Source organism: Triticum urartu, chromosome 1 (genome assembly GCF_003073215.2).
Source record: "Triticum urartu cultivar G1812 chromosome 1, Tu2.1, whole genome shotgun sequence".
Lineage (NCBI taxonomy): Eukaryota > Viridiplantae > Streptophyta > Magnoliopsida > Poales > Poaceae > Triticum > Triticum urartu.
Window position 1 is genome coordinate 293,289,747 of NC_053022.1, and position 8,939 is coordinate 293,298,685.

The window sequence follows — 8,939 nt, forward strand, 5'->3', positions numbered from 1 at the left end:
AGAACTCGGAGGTGCCGTAGTTTCGGTGCTTGATCGGTCGGGCCGTGGAGACGTATGACTACATCAACCAAACGCTTCCATTGTCGATCTACAAGGGTACGTAGATCACACTCTCCCCTCTCGTTGCTATGCATCACCATGACCTTGCATGTGCGTAGGATTTTTTTTTGAAATTACTACGTTCCCCAACAGCAGGGTCCGCACGCTTAACATTCGATGACGATTTGTATTATGAGTTATGTGTTTTGGTGACCGAAGATTGTTCGGAGTCCCGGATGAGATCACAGACATGATGAGGAGTCTCAAAATGGTGAAGAGGTAAATATTGATATATTGGACGATAGTATTCGGACACGGAAGTGTTACGGAAGGTACCGGGTACATATCGGAGTACCGGGGGGTACCGGAACCCCCCGGGGGAAGATATGGGTCATATGGGCCATAGGAGGGAGGCAAACCAGCCCACAAGGGGTGCCCCCCAAGGGAGGAGTCCGAATTGGACAAGGGGAGGGGGCGGTGCCCCCCTTTCCTTCTCCTCATCTCCCTCCTCTCCCCTTTCCCCTTTCGGTAAAAGGAAAGGGGGGGGGGCGAATTGGACTAGGAGCCCAAGTGGGACTCCTCCCACTTGGGGCACGCCTAGGCCGACCTCCTCCCCTCTCCCTCCTTTATATACAGGGGTGGGGGTGCCTCTAACACACATCAATTGTTCCAATCCATGTGCGGCGCCCCCTCCACAGTTTGCTCCTCCGGCCATATTGTCGTAGTGTTAGGCGAAGCCCTGCGCAGATCACTGCACCATCACCGTCACCACGCCGTCGTGATGACGAAACTCTCCCTCAACACTTTGCCGGATCAATAGTTCGAGGGACGTCATCGAGCTGAACATGTGAAGAACTCGGAGGTGTCGTATGTTCGGTACTTGATCAGTTGAATCGAGAAGACGTTCAACTACATCAACCACGTTAAGTAAACGCTTCCGCTTTCGGTCTACGAGGGTATGTGGACACACTCTCCCCCTCTCTTTGCTATGCATCTCCTAGATAGATCTTGCGTGATAGTAGGAATTTTTTTGAAATTGCATGCTACGTTCCCCAACACTGCACACATACATACAAAACTGTCTTGGCCTCAGGGTACGGGAAACCACCAGTACCTCGGTAGGCTGGCGAACTGTTGGGAAATGTAGCATGCAATTTCAAAAAAATTCTACGCTCACGCAAGATCTATCTAGGAGATGCATAGCAACGAGAGGGGGGGAGTATGTCTACGTACCCTCGTAGACCGAAAGCGGAAGCGTTTGACAACGCGGTTGATGTAGTCGAACTTCTTCTAGCTCTGACCGATCAAGCACCGAACGTACGACACCTTCGAGTTCTGCACACGTTCAGCACGATGACATTCCTCGCCTTCTTGATCCAGCAAGGTGTCGAGGAAGTAGATGAGTTCCGTCAACATGACGGCATGGTGACGGTGATGGTGAAGTGATCCACGTAGGGCTTCACCTAAGCACCGCGAGAATATGACCGGGGTTGTAAACTATGGAGGCGGGCACCGCACACGGCTAACAATCGATGTTATTGTGTGTTCTAGGTGCCTCCTCCCCACGTATATATAGGTGGGAGGGGAAGGGGGACAACCTTGGGGTGCCGGGCCCTAGTCCAATTCGCCCCCCCTACCATGTTTTCCAGAGGGGAAAGGAAGGAGGAGGGAGGAGGGAAGAGGAAGGGGGAGGCCGAATCGCTCCTCTTCATTCTCTCTTCCCCTCTTTCCTTCCCCTTAGGTGCGGACCATATGGTGGGCGCGACAGCCCCTGCTGGCTGCTGCATTTCCCCTCTTGGCCCATTAGGCCCATATCTTTTGCCGGGGGTGTCCGGAACCCCTTCCGATGACCCGATATGTACCCGGTACCCTCCGAAACACTTACGGTGTCCGAATACTATCGTCCTATATATCAATCTTTAGCTTTCAACCATTTCGAGACTCCTCATCATGTCCATGATCTCATCCGGAACTTCGAACAACATTCGTTCACTAAATCACATAACTCATATAATACAAAAATCGTCATTGAACGTTAAGCGTGCTGACCCTACAGGTACGAGAACTATGTAAACATGACTGAGACACCTCTCCGGTCAATAACCAATAGCGGAACCTGGATGCTCATATTGGCTTCTACATATTCTATGAAGCTGTTTATCGATCGAACCGTTATGACAACATACGTTATTCCCTTTGTCCATGGGTATGTTACTTGCCCGAGATTCGATCGTCGGTATCTTCATACCTAGTTCAATCTGGTTACCGGCAAGTCTCTTTACTCGTTCCGTAATACATCATCTAGTGACCAAATCCTTAGTCATTTGCTTAGAAGCTTATGATGTGTATTACCGAGAGGGCCCAGAGATACCTCTCCGATACTCGGAGTAACAAATCCTAATCTCGATCTATGCAAACCCAACAAACACCTTCGGAGATACCTGTAGAGCATCTTTATAATCACCCAATTATGTTGTGATGTTTGATAGCACATGAGGTATTCCTGCGGTATCCGGGAGTTGCATAATCTCATAGTCGAAGGAATATGTATTTGACATGAAGAAAGCAATAGCAATAAAATTGAATGATCAATATGCTAAGCTAACTGGGTCTTGTCCATCACATCGTTCTCCTAACGATGTGATCCTGTTCATCAAATGACAACACATGTCTATGGTTCTAAAACTTAACCATCTTTGATTAACGAGCTAGTCTAGTAGAGGCTTACTAGCGACACAGTGTTTTGTCTATGTATCCACACATGTATCAAGTTTCCGGTTAATACAATTATAGCACGAATAATAAACATTTATCATGATATAAGGAAATATAAAATAACAACTTTATTATTGCCTCTAGGGCATATTATCTGCAGTCTCCCACTTGCACTAGAGTTAATAGTCTAGTTCACATCGCCATGTGATTTAACACCAATAGTTCACATCTTTATGTGATTAACACCCATAGTTCACATCACCGTGTGACCAACACCCAAAGGGTTTACTAGAGCCTATAATCTAGTTCACATCGCTATGTGATTAACACCCAAAGAGTACTAAGGTGTGATCATGTTTTGCTTGTGAGAGAAGTTTAGTCAATGGGCCTGCCACATTCAGATCCGTATGTATTTTTGCAAATTTCTATGTCTACAATGCTCTGCATGGAGCTACTCTAGCTAATTGCTCCCACTTTCAGTATGTATCCACATTGATACTCATACTCATCTGAATCGGTGTCAAAGCTTGCATTGAAGTAACTCTTTACGATGAACTCTTTATCACCTCCATAACTGAGAAAATATTTCCTTAGTTCTCTAAGGATAACATTGACCGTTGTCCAGTGATCTAGTCCTGGATCACTATTGTACTTTCTTGCAAACTCATGGCAAGGTACACAACTGGTTTGGTACACAACATGGCATACTTTATAGAACCTATGGCTGAGGCATAGGGAATGACTTTCATTCTCTCTTTATCTTCTGCTGTGGTCGGGTTTTGAGTCTTTACTCAACTTCACACCTTACAATACAGGAAGAACTCCTTCTTTTACCGATCCATTTTGAACTCCTTCAAAATCTTCTCAAGGTATGTACTCATTGAAAGTCTTATCAAGCATCTTGATATATCTCTATAGATCTTGATGCCCAATATATAAGCAGCTTCACCGATGTCTTTCATTGAAAAATTCTTACTCAAGTATCCTTCTATGCTATCCAGAAATTCTATATCATTTCCAATCAATAATATGTCATCCACATATAATATCAGAAATGCTGCAGAGCTCCCACTCACTTTCTTGTAAATACAGGCTTCACCAAAAGTCTGCATAAAACCATATGCTTTGATCACCGTGTCAAAGTGTATATTCCAACTCTAAGATGCTTGCACTAGTCCATATATGGATCGCTGGAGCTTGCACACTTTGTTAGCACCTTTAGGATCGACAAAACCTTCTAGTTGCATCATATACAACTCTTCTTTAAGAAATCCATTAAGGAATGCAGTTTTGACACCCATTTGCCAAATTTCATAATCATAAAATGCAGCAATTGCTAACATGATTCGGACAGGCTTAAGCATCGCTACGGGTGAGAAAGTCTCATCGTAGTCAACTCCTTGAGCTTGTTGAAAACCTTCTGCGACAAGTCAAGCTTTGTAGATAGTAACACTACCATCAGTGTTCGTCTTCCTCTTGAAGATCCATTTATTCTCAATGGCTTGCCGATCATTGGGCAAGTCCACCAAAGTCCACACTTTGTTCTCATACATGGATCCTATCTTAGATTTTATGGCCTTTAGCAATCTGTCGGAATCTGGGCTCATCATAGCTTCTTCATAGTTCATAGGTTCGCCAGGGTCTAATAACATGACTTCCAGGACAGGATAACCGTACCACTCTGGTGCGGAACATGCTCTATTCGACCTACAAGGTCCAATAGTAACTTGACCCGAAGATTCATGATCATCATCATTAGCTTCCTCTCTAGTTGGTGTAGGCATCACGGGAACGAATTTCACTGATGTGCTACTTTCCAATTCAAGAGAAGGTACAATTGCCTCAGCAAGTTCCACTTTCCTCCCACTCACTTCTTTCGAGAGAAACTCTTCTAGAAAGTTTCCATTCTTGGCAACAAAAATCTTGCCTTCAGATTTGTGGTAGAATGTGTACCCAATTGTTTCTTTAGGGTATCCTATGAAGACACACTTCTCCGATTTGGGTTCGAGCTTATCAGGCTAAAGCCTTTTGACATAAGTGTCGCAACCCCAAACATTAAGAAATGATAGTTTAGGTTTCTTGCCAAACCACAGTTCATACGGTGTCATCTCAACGTTTAGATGGTGCCCTATTTAATGTGAATGCGGTTGTCTCTAATGCATAACCCCAAAATGATAGTGGTAAATCGGTAAGAGACATCATAGATCGCACCATATCTAATAAATTACGGTTATGACGTTGGGACACACCATTACGTTGTGGTGCTCCAGGTGGCATGAGTTGTGAAACTATTCCACATTGTTTTAATTGAAGGCCAAACTAGTAACTCAAATATTTGCCTCCATGATCAGATCGTAGAAACTTTATTTTCTTGTTACGATGATTCTCCACTTTACTATGAAATTCTTTGCACTTTTCAAACGTTTCAGACTTGTGTTTCATGAAGTAGATATACCCATACCTACTCAAATCATCTATGAAGGTTAGAAAATAACGATGCCCGCTGCGTGCCTCAACACTCATCGGATCGCATACATCGGTATGTATTATTTCCAATAAGTCATTAGCTCGCTCCATTGTTTCGAAGAACAAAGTTTTAGTCATCTTGCCCATGAGGCATGGTTCGCAAGTATCAAATGATTCATAATCAAGTGATTCCAAAAGTCCATCTGCATGGAGTTTCTTCATGTGCTTTACACCAATATGACCTAAACGGCAGTGCCACAAGTATGTTGCACTATCATTATTAACTTTGCATCTTTTGGCATCTATATTATGAATATGTGTATCACTATGATTGAGATTCAGTAAACCATTTACATTGGGTGTATGACCATAGAAGGTTTTATTCATGTAAACAAAAAAACAATTATTCTCTGACGTAAATGAATAACCGTATTGTAATAAACATGATCCAATCATATTCATGTTGAACACAAACACCAAATAACATTTATTTAGGTTCAACTCTAATCCCGAAGGTAGAGGGAGTGTGCGGTGGTGATCGTATCAACCTTGGAATTACCTCCCACACACATCGTCACCTCGTTCTTAACTAGTCTATGTTCATTCTGCAACTCCCGTTTCGAGTTACTAATCTTTGCAATCGAACCGGTATCAAATACCCAGGGATTGCTACAAACACTAGTAAAGTACACATCAATAACATGTATATCAAATACACCTTTGTTCACTTTGCCATCCTTCTTATCCACCAAGTATTTGGGGCAGATCTGCTTCCAATGACCATTCCCTTTGCAGTAGAAGCACTCAGTTTCAGGCTTGGGTCCAGCTTTGGACTTCTTCACGTGAGTGGCAACTTGCTTGCCATTCTTCTTGAAGTTCCCTTTCTTTCCCTTGCCCTTTTTCTTGAAACTAGTGGTCTGGTTAACCATCAACACTTGATGTTTTTTCTTGATTTCTACCTCCGCAGCTTTCAGCATCGCGAAGAGCTCAGGAATCATTTTCGTCATCCCTTGCATAATATAGTTCATTACGAAGTTCTACTAGCTTGGTGATAGTGACTAGAGAACTTTGTCAATCATTATCTTATCTGGAAGATTAACTCCCACTTGATTCAAGCAATTGTAGTACCCAAACATTCTGAGCACATGCTCACTGGTTGAGTTATTCTCCTCCATCTTGTAGGCAAAGTACTTGTCAGAGGTCTCATACCTCTCGGCACGGGCATGAGTCTGAAATACCAATTTCAGCTCTTGGAACATCTCATATGCTTATGGCATTCAAAAACATTTTGAAGTCCCGATTCTATGCCATAAAGCATGGCACACTAAACTATCAAGTGTTCATCATATAGAGCTTGCAAAACGTTCATAACGTCTGCATCTGCTCCTGCAACAGGTTTGTCACCTAGCAGTGCATCAAGACATAATTCTTCTGTGTAGCAATGAGGATAATCCTCAGATCACGGACCCAGTCCGCATCATTGCTACTATCATCTTTCAACTTATTTTTCTCTAGGAACATATCAAAAATAGGGGAGCTATATCATGAGCTATTGATCTACAACACAGATATGCAAATACTATCAGGACTAAGCTCATGATAAATTAAGTTCAATTAATAAAATTACTTAAGAACTCCCACTTAGATAGACATCCCTCAAGTCATCTAAATGATAAGTGATCCAAATCAACTAATCCATGTCCGATCATCACGTGAGATGGAGCAGTCATCAATGGTGAACATCTCTATGTTGATCATATCTACTATATGATTCACGTTCGACCTTTCGGTCTCCAATGTTCTGAGGTCATGTCTGTACATGCCAGGCTCATCAAGTTTAACCCGAGTATTCCGCATGTGCAAAACTGTCTTGCACCCATTGTATGTGAACATAGAGTCTATCACACCCGATCATCACGTGGTGTCTCAACACAATGAACCGTCGCAACGGTGCATACTCGGGGAGAACACTTATACCTTGAGGAGGGGACAACCCACCAGGGCGCGCTAGGAGGCCCAGGCGCACCCTGGTGGGTTGTGCCCACGTCGGGTGCCCCCGGACCGCCGCTTTGCTCTATAAATACCTAAATATTCCCAAAACCCTAGGGGAGTTGACGAAATATTCATCCAGCCGTCGCAGAGTCTAGAACCACCAGATCCAATCTAGACACCATCTTGGATGGGGTTCACCACCTCCATTGGTGCCTCTCCGATGTGACAGAAAGGGAACCGACACATATGTATCATTGCTACTAAGGATAAAAAGATGGGATCTATATCTACGCAATAGATAAACGGATCTTGTCTACATCATGTCATCATTCTTATTGCATTACTCCATTTTCCATGAACTTAATACACTAGATGCATGCTGGACGGTCGATGTGTGGAGTAATAGTAGTAGATGCAGGCAGGAGTTGGTCTACTAATCTTGGACGTGATGCCTATGTAATGATCATTGCCTGGATATCGTCATAATTATTTGAGATTCTATCAATTGCCCAACAGTAAATTGTTTACCCACCGTTTGCTATCTTTCTCGAGAGAAGCCACTAGTGAAACCTACGGCCCCCGGGTCTTCTTCCTCATATATTTGCTTGCGGTCTACTTTTCCTTTGCATTTTTATTCAGATCTATTAAACCAAAAAATACAAAAATACTTTGCTACACTTTATTTTATTTGTGATCTATTATTTCAATCTACTACAATTTTCCTGCATCGTTACCCGAAAGGGATTGACAACCCCTTTGACACGTCGGGTTGTGAGGTTTTGTTATTTGTGTGCAGGTGATGTTTACGTTGTGTTGCTTGGTTCTCCTACTGGTTCGATAACCTTGGTTTCTTCACTGAGGGAAATACCTACCGTCGTTGTGCTACATCATCCCTTCCTCTTTGGGGAAATACCAACGTAGTCCTAGCAGACAGGAGCTTTTCTGGCGCTATAGTCAGAGAGCAATCAAAAGGAATTTCTAGTGCCATTATCGGGGAGGATCTTCTTCATAACCAGATTCCTAATCACAAATCTCATATCCTCGCAATTTACATTATTTGCCAGTTGCCTCTCGTTTTCCTCTCCCCCACTTCACAAAAAATTTGCCATTTTATTCGCCTCTCTTTTCCATTCGCCGTTTTCTTGCCGGATCTGTTTTTGAGTGCAATCTTGTTGTGTAGTCATCATGACTCAAGAGAACACTAAGTTATGTGATTTCTTAAATACCAACAACAATATTGGCACTTCTCTTGCTCCCCCTGCCACTAGTGCGGAGACTTGTGATATTAATACTGCTTTGCTTAATCTTGTTATGAAAGACCAATTTTCCGGTGCTCCTAATGAGGATGCCGCGTCCCATCTTAATACCTTTGTGGAATTATGCGATATGCAAAAGAAAAAAGATGTGGAAAATGATGTGGTCAAGATGAAATTATTTCCGTTTTCTTTGCGTGATTCTGCAAAAATTTGGTTCTCTTCTTTGCCTCGCAATAGTATCGATTCTTGGAATAATTGCAAAGATGCTTTTATCACTAAGTACTTCCGCCCGCAAAACAATATTTGCCTTAGAACCCAGATCATGAATTTCAAGCAACTTGAACATGAGCATATTGCACAATCTTGGGAAAGGATGAAAATGATGCTAAGGAATTGCCCAACTCATGGGTTAAATCTTTGGATGATCATACAAAATTTTTATGCGGGGTTGAATTTCGTTTCTTGTAATCT